This window comes from Schistocerca nitens, chromosome 4 (assembly GCF_023898315.1).
Source record: "Schistocerca nitens isolate TAMUIC-IGC-003100 chromosome 4, iqSchNite1.1, whole genome shotgun sequence".
Classification (NCBI taxonomy): domain Eukaryota; kingdom Metazoa; phylum Arthropoda; class Insecta; order Orthoptera; family Acrididae; genus Schistocerca; species Schistocerca nitens.
Window position 1 is genome coordinate 711,984,334 of NC_064617.1, and position 19,984 is coordinate 712,004,317.

At 42.0% G+C, this 19,984-nt stretch overlaps 1 protein-coding gene and 1 pseudogene across 1 annotated transcript in view; both read left to right on the forward strand.

Annotated features, from left to right (window-relative positions):
- Positions 1-19,984, forward strand: part of LOC126252759 (uncharacterized) — a 358,940-nt gene that overhangs the window by 176,618 nt on the left and 162,338 nt on the right. The window lies entirely within an intron of this gene.
- On the forward strand, positions 16,165-16,282 carry LOC126254162 (5S ribosomal RNA; annotated as a pseudogene).

The window sequence follows — 19,984 nt, forward strand, 5'->3', positions numbered from 1 at the left end:
CCCCGCCGCTACCCCTGGCTCCACCGCAGCCGGCGCTGTTTGCACCACCCCCTCCCCTCGCCCTCTTCAGCCCACCCTCGTCCACTACCCCTACCGAGGCGCCACCCTCGCGCTTATTAAACTCATGCATTTTAAACACGGCGTTTACACGGCAGCACCCGTACAAAACGCCTTCGTTATCTCTGCCACAAGACAAAGGCTGCGGGGCAAGACGGGCTGCGCTAAAAAAGGGAGAAAGTCAATGCCAGAGAGGAGTGGAGGGGAGAAGAGCGGCTGCACGCAGGTATCGGCAAACGGACCGTTTTCCAGAAAATTCTGTATGTGTGCACGGGTCTGCTGGCGCTCGTACCGCATTTCAGCGCAACGCTTCAGTGAAATTTTCGCTTTCGATTTTTTACGGTACTCTTTTTACTACCTGCCCTCTAGTTGTCGTCTCCAACGCATGCTAGGGAGACAGATTTAGACCCGCACACAGCTGTTCGAAGTACACACCCCACAAAAAATTCACGGAATCCAGGTATCGATGACTCCGGTTATGCATGCATCGATGTATCTGATTCTCTATACATATGGAGCCTGAAGATGGCATTAATGAGATGTAGAAACTGATGATTAAAATAAATAACTTCTGAAAACATACGACTGTTTGGTGGTTTTTCTTTACTATATATCTGATTGGGCGCTCTCCCATATACGTGATGGATCAACAGAGATCTCTTGTATGGTCTTCGTAGATTTCTTCTTCCAGTGCATTCATAATTGAGAGTCTTAACCGGGAGTCTTTCACCGCCAATACGGTCTGAACGTTTCTTCCAGTTTGTACTATTTTGCTTTATTTTTTCGTTTAGTATATAAATGTCTAAATCCTTCCTTACATCTTCATTTCTTTCACGATTTTCTCTTTTACATTATTATTCATTTCTCTAGCCTGTTTTCTGCTCTCTTGGTGTATCGTTTTCTTTTGTTAAGATTTTTTATTGTTAATTGTTCATTTATTTTACACCATCATGATTTCGGTATTGTAGCCATTCTCAAGTGCATGGAGGAACGTTAAAATCTGTCTGACCTGTCAGCGACATGTTACCTTATCGTCAAAAAAACATATTATTCCTCTTATACAACAGTTGTACTACAGTGTACGAGTACATATCGAAGGTACATAATATGGGTGACACTGTGCACAGTGAAAAACCGTTAACACACAGTATGGCGTATTTTACAGCTAATATATTCCTGTTACCTGTATTTTTCAATTCTGTTCATCAACTTTTCACGAACAGAAGTCACAAATGCATGTCACAGGAATATATTAGGTGTTTAATACGCCATACTGTGTGTTAACGACTTGTCACTGTGCACAATGTCATGTGCCTTCGATATGTACTCATAATATAGTACAGCTGGTCTATTAGACCAAAAATGTTACTTTCGACGATATAACGTGACACAGACAGGTCACACATATTTTAACATTTCAGCGTTCTTTTGAGAATAGCTATAAAGCCAAAATGATGATTCTGTAAAATAAATGAGCAAATTAACAGTCAAATGGCGGAAATTTCTTTCAAAACGTTCTATATGACTGTTGTCCCCCACGAAGGAAGGTTCATTTCTAGGATCGCTCCACATATAGAAGTAAATTTAGTTTTAGGTAATGTCCAGGTTCATATTCATACGTGATCTCTCGTCCTAGGTATTTAAAATGTCTAATTTCACCAATATTTCACTATTCACTAGTATTTGTCATCTTACTTGTGGTACACCCTGAAATACCATCATTTGAAGTTATTTGATGAAGTTTACTTCGTAATGAGTTTTGGTGATAATAGAAGCTTAAGACGATACGTAGAATTTTACATTTGTTTGTTTGTTTGTTTGTTTGTCTTATTTGGCTCCCAGAGTATGCACTCCATGTAGTGATCGAAAACAAGTGTTTACATACACTGGATAATTGTACAGGGAAAACACAGAAATGCATAATTACATAATTGAAAGCTCAAGCCGTCATTTGTTCCCTGTCAGTTAACATTACTTCTCAAATTTAATAGCAAGTGATAAGGATAATGAAAATATGAGTCCTATTGAAATCTATAAGTTTTTTCCCATAATCATAAAAAACTGACAATCGCTTTATACGCTTTTTTCTTGGAAACGAAATGAGAAGATGGTGATCGAGGGACGAGGTAAACCATATTAATCAAAGTCTTCAATAATTAGATCGTTCATTATCAGATTTGAAACACGAAAGTTTACATCAGCGTCTGACTCAGAATCACACTCACGTGCAGGGCGATGTTAAATGTTGATTCTATACAGATGTCTAGCAAATAAGACACGGTTAAAGCGGAGTCAAATAATGGTGGAAATCGTAGATCGCTCCAAATGCCTCATAAATCACGGCCCTGTAGGAATTTGAGATTGTAATGACGCATACTCTCCACCTCTCTTTTGTGGGACACATACATCTCTTGCCATTGCCTTATTTTACGTAAGTAGTCTGAATAGGGTAATTTCACATCGACAACAACTCTTGTAGATACAGCTTGCTAAAACATCAACTTCCTCGTTATAGCGGATGCAAGTGTGGGAATGCACCCATCGCAAGATAATTGTCTGCCCTCTCCACCAACAGCGAATACATCCCAATACCACATCTAAAATATAACTAATGGTTGCTTTATTCGCCCTTCGGCGTTTGATACACTACTGGCCATTAAAATTGCTACACCAAGAAGAAATGCAAATGATAAACGGGCATTCATTGGACAGATATATTATACTAGAACTGACATGTGATTATATTTTCACGCAATTTGGGTGCATAGATCCTGAGAAATCAGTACCCAGAACAACCACCTCTGGCAGTAATAACGGCCTTGACACGCCTGGGCATTGAGTCAAACAGAGCTTGGATGGCGTGTACAGGTTCAGCTGCCCATGCAGCTTCAACACGATACCACAGTTCATCAAGAGTAGTGAGTGGCGTATTGTGACGAGCCAGTTGCTCGGCCACCATTGACCAGACGTTTTCAATTGGTGAGAGATCTGGAGAATGTGCTAGCCAGGACAGCAGTCGAACATTTTCTGTATCCAGAAAGGCCCGTACAGGACGTACATTATCCTGCTGAAATGTAGGGTTTCGCAGGGATCGAATGAATGGTAGAGCCACGGGTCGTAACACATCTGAAATGTAAAGTCCACTGTTCAAAGTGCCGTCAATGCGAACAAGAGGTGACCGAGACGTGTAACCAATGGCATCCCATACCATCACGCCGGGTGATACGCCAGTATGGCGATGATGAATACACGCTTCCAATGTGTATTCACTGCGATGTCGCCAAACATGGATGCGACCATCACGATGCTGTAAAGAGAACCTGGATTCATCCGAAACAATGACGTTTTGCCATTCGTGCACCCAGGTTCGTCGTTGAGTACACCATCGCAGGCGCTCCTGTCTGTGATCCAGCGTCAAGGGTAACCGCAGCCACGGTGTCCGAGCTGATAGTCCATGCTGCTGCAAACGTCGTCCAACTGTTCGTGCAGATGGTTGTTGTCTTGCAAACGTCCCCACCTGTTGACTCAGGGATCGAGACGTGGCTGCACGACCCGTTACAGCCATGCGGATAAGATGCCTGACATCTCGATTGCTAGTGATGCGAGGCCGTTGGGATCCAACACGGCGTTCCGTATTATCCTCGTGAACCCATCGATTCCATATTCTGCTAACAGTCATTGGATCTCGACCAACGCGAGCAGCAGTGTCGCGATACGATAAACCGCAATCGCGATAGGCTACAATCCGACATTTATCAAAGTCGGAAACGTGATGGTACGCATTTCTCCTCCTTACACGAGGCATCACAACAACGTTTCAACAGGGAACGCCGGTCAACTGCTGTTTGTGTACGAGAAATCGGTTGTAAACTTTCCTCATGTCAGCACGTTGTAGGTGTCGTCACCGGCTCCAACCTTGTGTGAATGCTCTGAAAAGCTAATCAATTGCACATCTCAGCATCTTCTTCCTGTCGGTTAAATTTCGCGTCTGTAGCAGTTCATCTTCGTGGTGTAGCAATTTTAATGGCCAGTAGTGTATTTTTCAGCACTCTCTTGAAGTCGGACACGATTAATTTTATAAGTAACATGTCAGTTTTCTTTCATTGTTTAAGTGCCATAAAGTAGACGGTACGACCATTCCTTCTAGTGACTACCTCTCACACTTCCCCCCCCCCCCTTTTTCTCCTCCCACAGTGCGCACTGCATTTCTCCTCAAAGTAATATTTTCTCGCACCATCAACGCCGAGCGAGCGTTCCGGACCGGCGCCCCTAACAGGCTATTCCGGTGTCGGTGGGAGCAGATTGCCTGTCGTCGCGTTCCGAAGCTGGGGCTCGGCTGTTCCCGAGACGTGTACCTGACAAATAGCTCGTGCAAGCAGAGCCAGCCCGTAATCTGGCCCGCGCCGCGGTCTGTTGTCCTCCCATCAGTGCGGCTCAGCGAGCGTGGGATGAGCGGCGTAATGAGAGTCAACTCTGGGGTCAGCGGCCGCCTACACTTCTCAACAGGGCGGAGCAAGGACCGGCGGGAACACAGGCGCGTAGCGTTCTGACCAGGCGTTTCATTGTGCAGGCAGATGCGGATGACACCGTGCCTTGTGCTGAGACACGTGGTCTCATTAATGTGACTGAACAGTGTATTAATTGTACTGAAACGTGCTGTGCGGATATATGGTTTCCATTCTTCAGCGCGCCTGCGTAGGCAACTTCTTAATAAACAAGACGCGCTGAAATCAACCTTTCTTTTGAAGAAAGCTGTGAAGATCTACTCACCGTTAGAAAATAATAGTAAGGTACAAGGAAAGCTGTCATCAGCCTGAAGGTTGGTTGAACACTACTACGTTTTACTAGGTATGGTCCTATCGAAAGTGGTATGCTTTGCCTCTCTCCGATCTTTTCCTGAATTAGCCATGAGGTTTAATATGGACTCCAAATTATGGTGCAAAACAGCATTTTTTCAAATGAACAAACGTTGCCGAAGTTAATGGTTCAAATGGCTCAGAGCACTATGGGACTTAACATCTGAGGACATCAGTCCCGTAGAACTTAGAAATACTTAAACCTAACTAAACTAAGGACATCACACGTATCCATGCCCGTGGCAGGATTCGAATTTGCGGCCGTAGCAGAAGCGCAGTTCCGGACTGAAGCGCCTAGAACCGCTCATCCACAGCGGCCGGCTACCGAAGTTAGAAGAGTGATGACTGACAGTTTAAGATCCTACAGTTGACCGAGAATCGATCTCCAGAATTTTGACTCCGTAATCGGTCACCTAATAACTGTGCCATTCAATTCCAGAATTTGGAATACATTCCTAGGAACAGATATGATCTCCACTATCCATACTTTACCTGTACTCTTAAACATCTCCCTTACAGAGGTTCAGGGTTCTCTCTTGCCCTTGGGGTGGGAAAATGCCCTCAAAGACGGATGAATCAGCAATAATCAACGACATGAGGACACAGCAGGCAATGGAAACTACTGCATTAAAACATAATGTGTAGACACAGAACATATGGCCTGCAATTGAAAAGTGTCATGATATTCTCTCCATTGGCAAACGACTCCGGAATAGTCCCCCATTCGGATATCCCGGAGGGGCCTGCCAAGGGGGAGTTGACCATGAGAATAATACTTAATAACCAACGAAAGGATAACGTTCTATCAGTCGGGGCGAGCAATGTCAGGAGTTTGAACGTGATAGGGGAGCTAGAAAATCTGAAAAGGAAAAAACCAAGTCTCAGTCTAGATACAATAGTGGTCAGTGAAATGGAATGGAAAGAGGATAAAGATTTCTTGTCAGGTCAGTATAGGGTAATATCAACAGCAGCAGAAAATAATATAGTAGGAGTAGCTTTCGTTATGTATACTAAAGCAGGACAGAGAGTGAGTTACTGTGAATAGTTCAGTGATAAGGTCGTTCTCATCGGTATAGACAGAAAACCATCACCGACAACGGTAGTTCAGGTATACATGTCGACGTCGCAAGCCGAAGATGAAGAGGTAGAGAAAGTATATGAGGATATTGAACGGGTAATTCAGCACGTAAAGGGAGACGAAAACCTAACAGTCATGAGGGATTGGAGTGCGGTTGTAGGGCAAGGAGTAGACGAAAGGGCTATGGGAGAATATGGGCTTGGGACAAGGACTGAGACAGGAGAAAGCCTAAGTGAGTTCTTCAATAAATTTCAGTTAGTGGCAGCGAATACTATGTTCAAGAATCAGAAAAGAAAGGAGGTATACTTGGAAAAGGCCGGGAGATACGGAAAGACTTCATTTGGATTACAACGTGGTCAGACAGAGATTCCGATATCAGATATTGGTCTGTAAGGCGTACTCAGGAGCAGATACAGGCTCAAATAACAATGTAGAAGTGATGAAGAGTAGGCTGAAGTTTAAGAGACTAGTCAGAAAGAAGTAGTACGCAAAGAAATGGATACGAAGTTCTAAGAAATGAAGACATACGCTTGACGTTCTCTAATACCATAGATACTGCAATAAGGAATAGCTCAGTAGACAGTGCAGCTGAAGAGGAATGGACATCTCTAAAATGGACAGTCACATAAGTTGGAAAGAAAAACATAGATACAAAGAAGATAATTGCAAAGAAACCATGGGTAACGGAAGAAATATATCAGCTGATTGACGGAAGAAGCAAGCACAAAAATGTGCAGGAAAATACAGAAATTCAAGTCACTTAGAAATGAAATAAATAAGAAGAGCAGGGAAACTAAGAGAAAATGGCTGCATGAAAAAGTGAAAAAATCGAAAAAGATATCATTATCGATGGGCTGACTCAGCATACAGGAAAGTCGAAACAATCTTAGGTGAATATAAAACCAATGTTGGTACCATTAAGAGTGCAATGGGAGATCCACTGGAATACAGATGAGAATCGGAGAGATGGAAAGAGTACATTCAAGGCCGATATGAGGACGAAGACTCGTCTGATGACGTTATAGAAGAAGAAACACTAGTCAATGTAGAAGAGATGGAGGACCCAGTATTAGAATCAGAATTCAAAAGAGCTTTGGAAGGATTAAGACTGAATAAGTCAGTAGGTGTAGATAACATTTCATCAGAATTCCTAGTATCATTGGAAGGTGACACCGAAACGACTATTCATGCTGGTGTGTAGAATTTATGTATCTGACAATAGACAATCTGAGTTTCGGAAAAACATCATTCACACAATTCCCAAGACTGTAAGAGCCAACAAGTGCGAGAATTGTCGCAGAGTCAGGTTAACAGCTCATGCATTTAAGTTGCTGACATGGATAATATCCCCCCCATGAACCATGGACCTTGCCGTTGGTGGGGAGGCTTGCGTGCCTCAGCGATACAGATAGCCGTACCGTAGGTACAACCACAACGGAGGGATATCTGTTGAGAGGCCAGACAAACGTGTGGTTCCTGAAGAGGGGCAGCAGCCTTTTCAGTAGTTGCAAGGGCAACAGTCTGGATGATTGACTGATCTGGCCTTGTAACAATAACCAAAACGGCCTTGCTGTGCTGGTACTGCGAACGGCTGAAAGCAAGGGGAAACTACGGCCGTAATTTTTCCCGAGGGCATGCAGCTTTACTGTATGATTAAATGATGATGGCGTCCTCTTGGGTAAAATATTCCGGAGGTAAAATAGTCCCCCATTCGGATCTCCGGGCGGGGACTACTCAAGAGGATGTCGTTATCAGGAGAAAGAAAACTGGCGTTCTACGGATCGGAGCGTGGAATGTCAGGTCCCTTAATCGGGCAGGTAGGTTAGAAAATTTGAAAAGGGAAATGGATAGGTTAAAGTTAGATATAGTGGGAATTAGTGAAGTTCGGTGGCGGGAGGAACAAGACTTCTGGTCAGGTGACTACAGGGTTATAAACACAAAGTCAAATAGGGGTAATGCAGGAGTAGGTTTAATAATGAATAGGAAAATAGCAACGCGGGTAAGCTACTACAAACAGCTTAGTGAACGCATTATTGTGGCCAAGATAGATACGAAGCCCACACGTACTACAGTAGTACAAGTTTATATGCCAACTAGCTCTGCAGATGACGAAGAAATTGAAGAAATGTATGATGAAATAAAAGAAATTATTCAGATAGTGAAGGGAGACGAAAATTTAATAGTCATGGGTGACTGGAATTCGAGTGTAGGAAAAGGGAGAGAAGGAAACGTAGTAGGTGAATATGGATTGGGGCTAAGAAATGAAAGAGGAAGCCGCCTGGTAGAATTTTGCACAGAGCACAACTTAATCATAGCTAACACTTGGTTTAAGAATCATGATAGAAGGTTGTATACATGGAAGAACCCTGGAGATACTAAAAGGTATCAGATAGATTATATAATGGTAAGACAGAGATTTAGGAACCGGGTTTTAAATTGTAAGACATTTCCAGGGGCAGATGTGGACTCTGACCACAATCTATTGGTTATGACCTGTAGATTAAAACTGAAGAAACTGCAAAAAGGTGGGAATTTAAGGAGATGGGACCTGGATAAACTGAAAGAACCAGAGGTTGTACAGAGTTTCAGGGAGAGCATAAGGGAACAATTGACAGGAATGGGGGAAAGAAATACAGTAGAAGAAGAATGGGTAGCTTTGAGGGATGAAGTAGTGAAGGCAGCAGACGATAAAGTAGGTAAAAAGACGAGGGCTAGTAGAAATCCTTGGGTAACAGAAGAAATATTGAGTTTAATTGATGAAAGGAGAAAATATAAAAATGCAGTAAATGAAGCAGGCAAAAAGGAATACAAACGTCTCAAAAATGAGACAGACAGGAAGTGCAAAATGGCTAAGCAGGGATGGCTAGAGGACAAATGTAAGGATGTAGAGGCTTATCTCACTAGGGGTAAGATAGATACTGCCTACAGGAAAATTAAAGAAACCTTTGGAGAAAGGAGAACCACTTGCATGAATATCAAGAGCTTTGATGGAAACCCAGTTCTAAGCAAAGAAGGGAAAGCAGAAAGGTGGAAGGAGTATACAGAGGGTCTATACAAGGGCGATGTACTTGAGGACAATATTATGGAAATGGAAGAGGATGTAGATGAAGATCAAATGGGAGATACTATACTGCGTGAAGAGTTTGACAGAGCACTGAAAGACCTGAGTCGAAACAAGGCCCCCGGAGTAGACAACATTCCATTGGAACTACTGACGGCCTTGGGAGAGCCAGTCCTGACAAAACTCTACCATCTGGTGAGCAAGATGTATGAAACAGGCGAAATACCCTCAGACTTCAAGAAGAATATAATAATTCCAATCCCAAAGAAAGCAGGTGTTGACAGATGTGAGAATTACCGAACAATCAGTTTAATAAGCCACAGCTGCAAAATACTAACACGAATTCTTTACAGACGGATGGAAAAACTGGTAGAAGCCGACCTCGGGGAAGATCAGTTTGGATTCCGTAGAAATACTGGAACACGTGAGGCAATACTGACCTTACGACTTATCTTAGAAGAAAGATTAAGGAAAGGCAAACCTACGTTTCTAGCATTTGTAGACTTAGAGAAAGCTTTTGACAATGTTGACTGGAATACTCTCTTTCAAATTCTAAAGGTGGCAGGGGTAAAATACAGGGAGCGAAAGGCTATTTACAATTTGTACAGAAACCAGATGGCAGTTATGAGAGTCGAGGGGCATGAAAGGGAAGCAGTGGTTGGGAAGGGAGTGAGACAGGGTTGTAGCCTCTCCCCGATGTTATTCAATCTGTATATTGAGCAAGCAGTGAAGGAAACAAAAGAAAAATTTGGAGTAGGTATTAAAATCCATGGAGAAGAAATAAAAACTTTGAGGTTCGCCGATGACATTGTAATTCTGTCAGAGACAGCAAAGGACTTGGAAGAGCAGTTGAACGGAATGGATGGTGTCTTGAAGGGAGGATATAAGATGAACATCAACAAAAGCAAAACGAGGATAATGGAATGTAGTCGAAGTAAGTCGGGTGATGTTGAGGGTATTAGATTAGGAAATGAGACACTTAAAGTAGTTTTGCTATTTGGGGAGCAAAATAACCGATGATGGTCGAAGTAGAGAGGATATAAAATGTAGACTGGCAATGGCAAGGAAAGCGTATCTGAAGAAGAGAAATTTGTTAATATCGAGTATAGATTTAAGTGTCAGGAAGTCTTTTCTGAAAGTATTTGTATGGAGTGTAGCCATGTATGGAAGTGAAACATGGACGATAAATAGTTTGGACAAGAAGAGAATAGAAGCTTTCGAAATGTGGTGCTACAGAAGAATGCTGAAGATTAGATGGGTAGATCACATAATTAATGAGGAGGTACTGAATCGGATTGGGGAGAAGAGGAGTTTGTGGCACAACTTGACCAGAAGAAGGGATCGGTTGGTAGGACATGTTCTGAGGCATCAAGGGATCACCAATTTAGTATTGGAGGGCAGCGTGGAGGGTAAAAATCGTAGGGGGAGACCAAGAGATGCATACACTAAGCAGATTCAGAAGGATGTAGGTTGCAGTAGGTACTGGGAGATGAAGAAGCTTGCACAGGATAGAGTAGCATGGAGAGCTGCATCAAACCAGTCTCAGGACTGAAGACCACAACAACAACAACATGGATAATATACAGAAGAATGGAAAAGAAAACTCAAAGTGTGTTAGACGTCGATGACGTTGCGTTTATAATGGAAGCAAGGCTAAAGAAAAATCAGCACACCCTCATAGGATTTGTCGACCTCTACAATGTCAAGTGGTACAAGATAATGGAAATTCTGAGGAAAAATAGGGTTCAAATGGTTCAAATGGCTCTGAGCACTAGGGGACTTAACATCTGTGGTCATCAGTCCCCTAGAACTTACAACTACTCAAACCTAACTTAACCTAAAGATATCACATACATCCATGCCCGAGGCAGGATTCGAACCTGCGACCGTAGCAGTCGCGGAAAAATAGGGGTAAGCTACATGGAAGTCGGGTGATATGCAGTATGTACAAGAACAGAGAGGGAACAATTAGTGGAAGACCAAGAACGAAGTGCTCGGATTACAAAGGGTGTAAGATAGGGATGTAGCATTTCGCCCTACTGTTCAATCTACGCATCGAAGAAAGAATGACAGAAATAAAAGAAAGATTCAAGAGAGGAATTAAAATTCGTGGTGAAAGGATATCAATGAAAAGATTTGGTGGTGACATTGACATCCTCAGTGAAAGTGAAGAAGAATTACGGGATCACCTGAATGGAATGGACAGTCTATTGAGTACAGAATACAGATTAATAGTAAATCGAAGACAGATGCAAGTAATGAGAAGTAGCACGAATGACAACAGTGATAAACTTAAAATCAGAATTGGTGATCACGAATTAGATGAAGTTAAGGAAGTCTGCTACCTAGGCAGCAAAATAAACATGACAGACGTAGCAAGGAAGACACTAGCACTGGCAAAAAGGCATTCGTGGCCAAGAGAAGTCTACTAGTATCAGACAAACGCCTCAACTTGACGAAGAAATTTCTGAGAATGTACTTTTGGAGCACAGCATCGAATGGTAGTGGAACATGGACTGTGGAAAACCGGAGAAGAAGAAAATCGAAGCATCTGAGATGTGACGCTACGGAAGAATGTTGAAAATTAGGTGGACTAATAAGGTAAGTAATGAGGAGGTTCTCTGGAGAATCGGCGAGGAAAGGAATGTATGGAATACACTGACAAGAAGAAGGGACAGGATGATAGGACATATGTTAAGACAACACGGAATAACTTCCGTGGTACTAGAGAGAGCTTTAGAGGGTAAAAACTATAGAGGAAGGCAGGAATCGGAACACATTGAAGATGTAGGGTGCGAGTGCTACTCAGAGATGAAGACGTTGGCACAAGAGAGAAAATCGTTGCGGGCTGGATCAAATCAGTAAGAAAGCTGGTGTCTCAAAATAAAAAACAGAATTAAAGATGAGCTGCACAGTACGTGACAGATCAGTTTATTTGATGTGGGAGTGTCGCAGAGATGATCAACAAACTCCACTGGCAGACGTCAAACGGCAGGCGACTGCGGGAAGCCGCACTCTTATTGGTTAGAGTACGCATTTCCCACGAGGGAAACGTTAGGGAAGTTCGGCCTTACATAGAGTTGCACCGACAATAGGTGGAGTGGAGGTAAGTGGATTTGGCACACCATTTATCCTTTTACAAAAGCCATACTATTGTTTACGGAATACGGAATCCAAACAGCTGCGTTTCTGTGATCAAACGACGATTTGAATCTTCCCTCTACCTTCCCCCCCCCCCCCCACCCACCCACCCGCGCTCCCCCTGTCGAAAGCAACTCCAATTTCTTCGATAGTCCCCTGTCTTGTTCAATGTTGAAATACACGATGTGTCTTTAAATTACACGATGACACGTAGGAAACAAATGTGAGATATAGTGTAGATTACAAAATTCTTCACAGTTGTGGTTTAAAAGTAAATTAATAATACCTACTTCACCTGAAATTGCTTATAATCTATCAAATCACTAAAAAAAAACTTCGTTAGTCAGTATGTCAAGACAGTGTGTTGCGTCCCATCTGTAACGCCCCTCCCTTGATACAGCAATTAGAAATAAGTTCTTTTTCTTCAAGATAACATTGCAAAATAATGTAAACCCCTAAACAGGCACATCTTTTCATGTTTAAGGAAGGTTACATCACACAAAATGGAAAAAAAGGGTTACTGAAATACAAGATGGCTTCAGTTCATCAAGGGGTCTGCATCGTATGAATTCCAACGATAATTCCTGGGTTGCTATTGCGACAGGCAAGAAGCAGTCATATATATTTAGCAATATGTGATTTTATTTTCATTATACGTAAACCAACCCACAGTCACAATCACTGTTCCATGTCACATAAACGAACTCAAAACCACCATCTCCACAGAGCTTTACTTGATGATAATTCTTTCAACAACAAAACGCGTTTAGACGACTCTGACGCAAAAAACGTCAAGCGATGATAATACAAGCTCTGCTAATTATTCTCGAACCTTCCAGAACATTCTATGAGTCAAAACAGTGTTAGTATGACCTCCGATTTTATGTTATAATATAATTTTATTTTATGAGTATCAAGAGTGTCGATTCCTCTGAGGATTTTTGAGAGGAAAATCTGATGTTAAAGTTTTCAGAATACTGAAAATAGCCGCGCGGGATTAGCCGAGCGGTCTGAGGGTTGCAGTCATGGACTGTGCGGCTGCTCCCGGCGGAGGTTCGAGTCCTCCCTCGGGCATGGGTGTGTGTGTTTGTCCTTAGGATAATTTAGGTTAAGTAGTGTGTCAGCTTAGGGACTGATGACCTTAGCAGTTAAGTCCCATAAGATTTCACACACATTTGAACAACTGAAAAATATTCTTAATGCTGTTGACTTTATGTTGTAATGGAACGTTAGCTGAGTGTGGATAGAACTGCAGTAAAAATACGAACATGAAAGTATGGCTCGTCTCATATCAAAAATTACACGGTAAAATAATAATAACTGATATAGTTTTGTTTTATTATAATTGCTGTCATGTATTTACAAATTAATTTTCACAGTGTATCCTCGCAGTGTGTGACCATATCGACACAAAAAGGAAAATTATATTTACTGCAAAATTGCGCCCGATGACTAAAAAACTCTATGAACATCCACAGTTACGGATTATATAATTTACGAATGAAAATGGATCCAAATCTGGCCAGAATTTAGGTGATGTCACATAGTTCCTGCTTTATTACACATCCCGAGGGAAGCGGCCAGGGACAATGTTCTACTGTGGAAGGATCTCTTCTGCTGAAGATACTCCGTTCGCCGACACAGATAAAAAAGGGAATGGGGCGACTGAAATAACTGCTGTGTGGGTAAAAAGCAGAATGCAGTGGTGGGTTAGAAGAGGAGAAATGAATGAGAAGGTAGTCGTGAGCCGAACAAAAACGACAAATACACATTGGACAAAGCGCCATGCGTGTGCTCTTCATTGGTATTCACGAAAGCATTGTGAGGACGCGTCTCTTTTTGAAGAAGGAAAACACACACACACACACACACACACACACACACACACACCCCTTGTAACAGTCAATGCCCAGCATTCTTATTTTCACCGGAAATACTTTTGTCTGGCGCTATTGTCCGGAAAAAGTTCAGAGTTAGTGACTAATTCAACTACGATGCGATTCTCAATATTTATGTGTCCAGTATCATTTGTATCGACTATGTAACAAGATACTAAACAACGGCGTAATGGAACAACCAGAGATGCTGTAGTGTATACTTGTAGTTAGATTACGGTTTGTTTTTAGTCCTTGTCGAACACTGGATGGAGTACTTTAATTGGAATCTTTAATTAAATATATTAATTTGGCCCTGTAACATCTGACACAAATTAATCATCACCATCCAAATGAATGATAAAGAAATTCATATGACTACGAAATTAAAGAATGCTCTCAATGAACTAAGTGTATTACACGTACGTACTCAGATTTACAAGAAACAAATTGAACGATCATTGAAATGAGTGAATTAATACCTTGGCAAACTTGGATAGGAGATCTGGAATGAGTTTCACGTGAACTCACATCAGGACAAAACCTTTACGTTTTGCGGAAGTCGTACTGTGATCGCCGAAAGTTAGTGCATAGAAATGGAAAACACTACAGAAGGGTATGTGTGTCTGTGCATCTATTGCCGGAGTTGCAACCATGTTGAACCGCTATCTGGAAACAAGTATTCGGAGGGAGGACTGAAGTTACTGACCATCGGTACAAATGATTCGGTTTTCCCTACAGTTCGTTTCGCTATTGTGGTTGGATCTCATCATACTTATAATCTGTAAGTGGCACCTGAATTGGCTATAAAGTTGGTGACTGGCTCGGTGACAACAATACCTTTCTATAATTTTGCTTCTGTGTGGGGCCACAGCCTCTAGAAATTTTATGAAGGGAAGCATGGTTCCTAGTACGCTGTATTGTTATTATTTTTTTATTGATTGTGCTGTCGACCGATTTAGACAATTATGACATTATCAAGCACATGTGGATGAACATTAAATGATGCAGCACTTAAGACGTGGCATGTAATTAAAACATCTGCACCATACTTGAGGCCACATTTTTCGCAGTTTGTATCCAATATTACACGTGAATGAAAGCATGTTATTACATCGACATAGACGCATGACAGTACATGTAAGCTGTAGCCACTCAGAATGTACGAGGCACGTATCTTACACATACTGTTCATGCAGATGTAATGATATGCTTTCATTCACGTGTAGTGTTGGATATGAACCGTGTAAAATGTGGCCTCACGTGCGGTATAGAAATTTTAATTACGTGCCACATATTACGTAATGCACCATGTAATGCTCACCCACATGCGCTTGATAATGACGTAATTGTGAAATCGGCCAATAGCACAACTGATAGAAAAAAACAATAATACCAATATAGCTTACTACGGACCGTGCATTGCTTCATAAAATCCACACTATCTGCGTCTAAGTCACATCACATTATCCGGTGGAGATTAATTTATTCCGATATAGCTCCCTACTCCGACCAGTTGTCACATTTGGTTCAGAAGTATGGACACTGACAGAAAATGAAAAAACGCTCTGAAAACCTTTGAACGAAAAGTAGAACACAAAATCTGTGGCCCAAAAAGTGAGGAAGACGGCTGGACAATACACTATAACACCGAGAAACAAGCATTAATACGAGGAAGAGATAAAGTAAAATTTGTTAATCACAACCAATACGAGGGCCAGGTCACTGGAGAGAATGACGGTGGATACAGTAAGAAAGAAAACGATGAAAGGTATGATCCCTGCTGCTAGATGGAAAGGAAGGCCTTGAACAAGATGGACAGATGCTATAATAGAAGATGTCACTAGCATTGGAGTCCGGGGTTCGAAAAGAACTGCAAAAATCCGAGATGCAAGGAGGAAAATAGTTGAAGAAGCCAAAGCTCACCAAGGGCTATAACGCTTAGAAGAAGAAGAAGAAGAAGTAGGAGGAGGAGGAGGAGAAGAGGAAGAAGGCTTGATTTGACTCTTTCTGACGGGTTTTACATAAGTTGCAGGACACTTTAGAAAAAAAAGAATAAGATCACTTAACATTATTCACAGACCATAAGTTTCGGTAGCCAACGGCCCTGCCGCAGTGGTAACACCGGTTCCCCTCAGATAACCGAAGATAAGCGCTGTGGGGCTGGGGTAGCACTTGGATGGGTGACCATCCGGTCTACCGGGCGCTGTTGGCAAGCGGTTTGCCCTCAGCCCTTGTGAGACAAACTTTAGTGCTACTTGTTTGAGAAGTAGCGGCTCCGGTCTCGAAAACTGACATACGGCCGGGAGAGCGGTGTGCTGACCACGTGTCCCTCCATATACGCGTCCCGTGAGGCCTGTGGGCTGAGGATGATTCGGCGGCCAGTCGGTACCGCTGGGTTCGCCAGGGCCTGTGGACAGAGTTTATGTTGTAAGTTTCGGTGAAGTGACAAGTCACGGATTAACACTACATCAAGTTAAAGGAAGCTTCCTTGGCGTCAAAAACATATTTATTTTCAGTTGCAGCATCTGTCACATACACCTGCGTCTGTGTGTGACAGAAGCTGCAACTTTATTGGACCCTGAGGAAAAGTCTTTAACTCCATGTAGAGTTAACACGTGACTTGCCGCTTCAGCGAACAGGTGGTCTGTGCATAAGTGCAAACCACAGTATCTTTTGGTGGTTCCATGATGCCATTCCATGATTATACAAAATATCTTAATACACTGAATAAGATAGGCAAATGCCAGAATTGTAAAATTACTAATGTTTCCTCGGCGTTACTAAGGCACTGTTATATACAAGATGTCTTTGCGGATTTTACAGGTGTGTGTATGTCGCCTGTCGTCTCGATGACTTCAGTGGATAATATATCGGGACATTGTAACATATATGCTACAAATTTGTAACGTAGCTATAACCAATATTGCTTATGTTCGTCTGTGAAAATGGACTCGATAAGCAACCTGAGCTATCAGTAATCGGAATCTAACCTGCATAACACTTTGTGTGTGTTGTATGACTGTCAGTTTCACTGTCATTTAAGCCCTCAACAGATAGTTACATGAAAAATTTAAAACTAACATTGGGATAAGCTCTCTGATTGCGTATTTGAATAAGAATTTTCAAGTGATACAGAATCTGAATTATGCAACGGAATCTACTGGACTAGAGTACATGACATGTGGTGTGTGTGTGTGTGTGTGTGTGTGTGTGTGTGTGTGTGTGTCTGTTTTGGCTTTAACTTTTGCTCTCAATGCGCAGCAGCATGCAGCAGCAGCGACTAAAGCTTATTGTTACTTAGAATGAATTTAATAAAAAGGAGTTTGCTTGGGTCCTGTTAACCACCAAATAACTTTTGAGAAGGGATTTCATTAATTAAGTCTATTTAAAAGTTCAGAATCATCATGGACAAATATTAATAATGACAATGACATATGTGTCAGTAATGGCTGAGTGCCAGGTTAACAAATTATTTCAATTTCAAAACTGCATTAACATTTATTAACCACAGCATATTATTTAGATGTGGAGAATAATTGTTATTATTTGGAGGATAAGGAGGCTTCTTTCACTGACAAGCAAAACATGGGATTATTGCAAACTCGGACTAACAATCGCGAGCCTAGCCCTGTAATTGCTTTTGCGCTATGCTTGCGAATTGTACCTTGAATTCCATCTTCAAGCGTAGTTAAGCCATCTAAATCTCTCCTATATAAATGAAATGAGGCCTTGAGTGTGGTAAGATCTGCCATCACCGACGTGAGGGCAGCGTGACACGTCTTTTGTCTCCGAGCTCTCGACCGACACTACTACTTCCACTCTCGCAGACAGACTTCGTCTCACAACAATGCTTAGAATCGCGCTCCCATGTTTCGCCCTCAGATTGTTACTATCGATATCTGAGTGCTTACACAATGCAAAGAATAGCGTTAAGTTGGGCGTATAGTTTTATGCAAAGGAGTGTTCTGACACACTCCTTACAACATCTAGTCCAGCTGTGAATGGATGACGATAAGGAAGGAAAGTGATGGTAGCATTTTGTAAGGAGCTATCCAAGCTTTCATCTGAAACGAAATAGGTAAATCACGAAAGACCCGATTCAAGGTGACCGGAATGGGAATTTGGACCTTGGACCTCAAAAAGGCTCGTTTATCATCTCAATCTTTTGTTGCAGAAGTAGGCTGTAATAGCAGAACGTGTATTGTTGGTCTATGTTTGTGTTCTACTTTGGATTACATGGCTCAACAATCGTTTGAAACGGCGGCAACGCCAGTGTTCCGTTCTTTTTAGGCTATCTTCCGTCCTCTTCAAAAGATATTGACCATTTTACGGGTTTCAGTAACTTTCAAAGCGGTGAAGAAAGCCATCGGTGACAGTAACAGTGTGCGAACGGAAGACAAATACCAGGGTACGTCGAATACACGAGAGGTAGGCCTTTCCGTGGGTATAGCACCATTGCTTACTGAGCATGGCATCACAACGCGGACTGCGGTGGTGCCGACTTCGAATCTCGCGTATGTGCGCGCACTCGTCACATTATTTACACGCATATTTCTGCAACTCGGCTCGCAAAATACCGTTTATTTTGTCATTATTCGCAACTACGAATACATGTAATATATTTATTTTCCTCTTGGATAATAAATCTACATTAAATAATCGCAGGCGAATTGAAAACGCATGGCTTTACTTTGCCCTTCTCTCGTGAATTCCGAATATTGTCTGCTTGAAGAAAATATGTTTTCACTATTACAGTTTGTTCATTACACAGATATTAGAAAATATGAGGATGGCGTATTCCTTACCATACAACAGTCGCTCTGCAAAGTTAACCTGTGGTTGCTGAATGTGCCGTCATCGAAGCTTGTTCTTCTGTGCTGTTTTTCTTTTTTTTTCTTTTTTTTTAACTGTCTCCAATTTAGATCGACTGTTCAGATATCTAATTCGGATGAATTTTCTTGCCACTGATACTGATATTATTATAAACCGCTATTGATATTAAAAATCATTTCTGAAGCGGAATAAGACTGCACCTTTTTCCTGCTCGCACAGTTGAACAGATTTCAAAGATGTAGTGTGTACCTTCTTGAATTTCAAGACTGAGTCCATAAGCACTTCAGAAGAGTCTTTTCATCCTTACGGAATCTCGGGTTAGCACATTGAAAACATCATTTACTGATTCTACAAGATCAGCCTCCCGCTCTTGAGAACAAAACGTACAGCTTCTGCAATACGCCTTGAAAATAATTGAGCAGCAATTCCGGCATTTTGACGAATACGTCCAATGACATTCACATACGTTCTCAATATGTTATGTGCAATTGATAGACGACAAGCGTCACGACTCCAAATTTTTCCTCTATTAGATGCTTATCAACAATTGTTTCATCGGAGAGCGAAAATCCTTCATCGAGAAAATGGTTTTGGAGTAGCTTCAATGAATAACGCACGTCATTGCATACGCATATTTTCCGATCACTGTCCACACGATTTGAGAAATATGTTTAGTCTATTGTTATGTTTAGCAGTTTCCACACCCATAGAATTGTGGTTCCTATGTCTCAAGTAACGATAAAAATCCGCAGTCTAGCTTTTAAAAAGTCTTTAATTATTACGAAATAAATCTCGGGTGAACAGCCTGGTACGACTGTGCATAGGACACAATATTTCGGCAATCGACCAAGTGAAAACCATCTTCCGTCCTCCAAGCAAACTCAAGAGCCTTCTTGGTAGTGTCAAGGACAACCTTGGTCTACGTAAATCTGGGGTTTATCAGATACCTTGCCAGTGCGGTAATGTATACATAGGGCAGACCATTCGTACCACTGAGGACCGATGCCGAGAACATCAACGGCACACCAGACTGTAACAGCCCAGTAAGTCGGCAGTCGCTGGGCATTGCCTGTCGGAACTC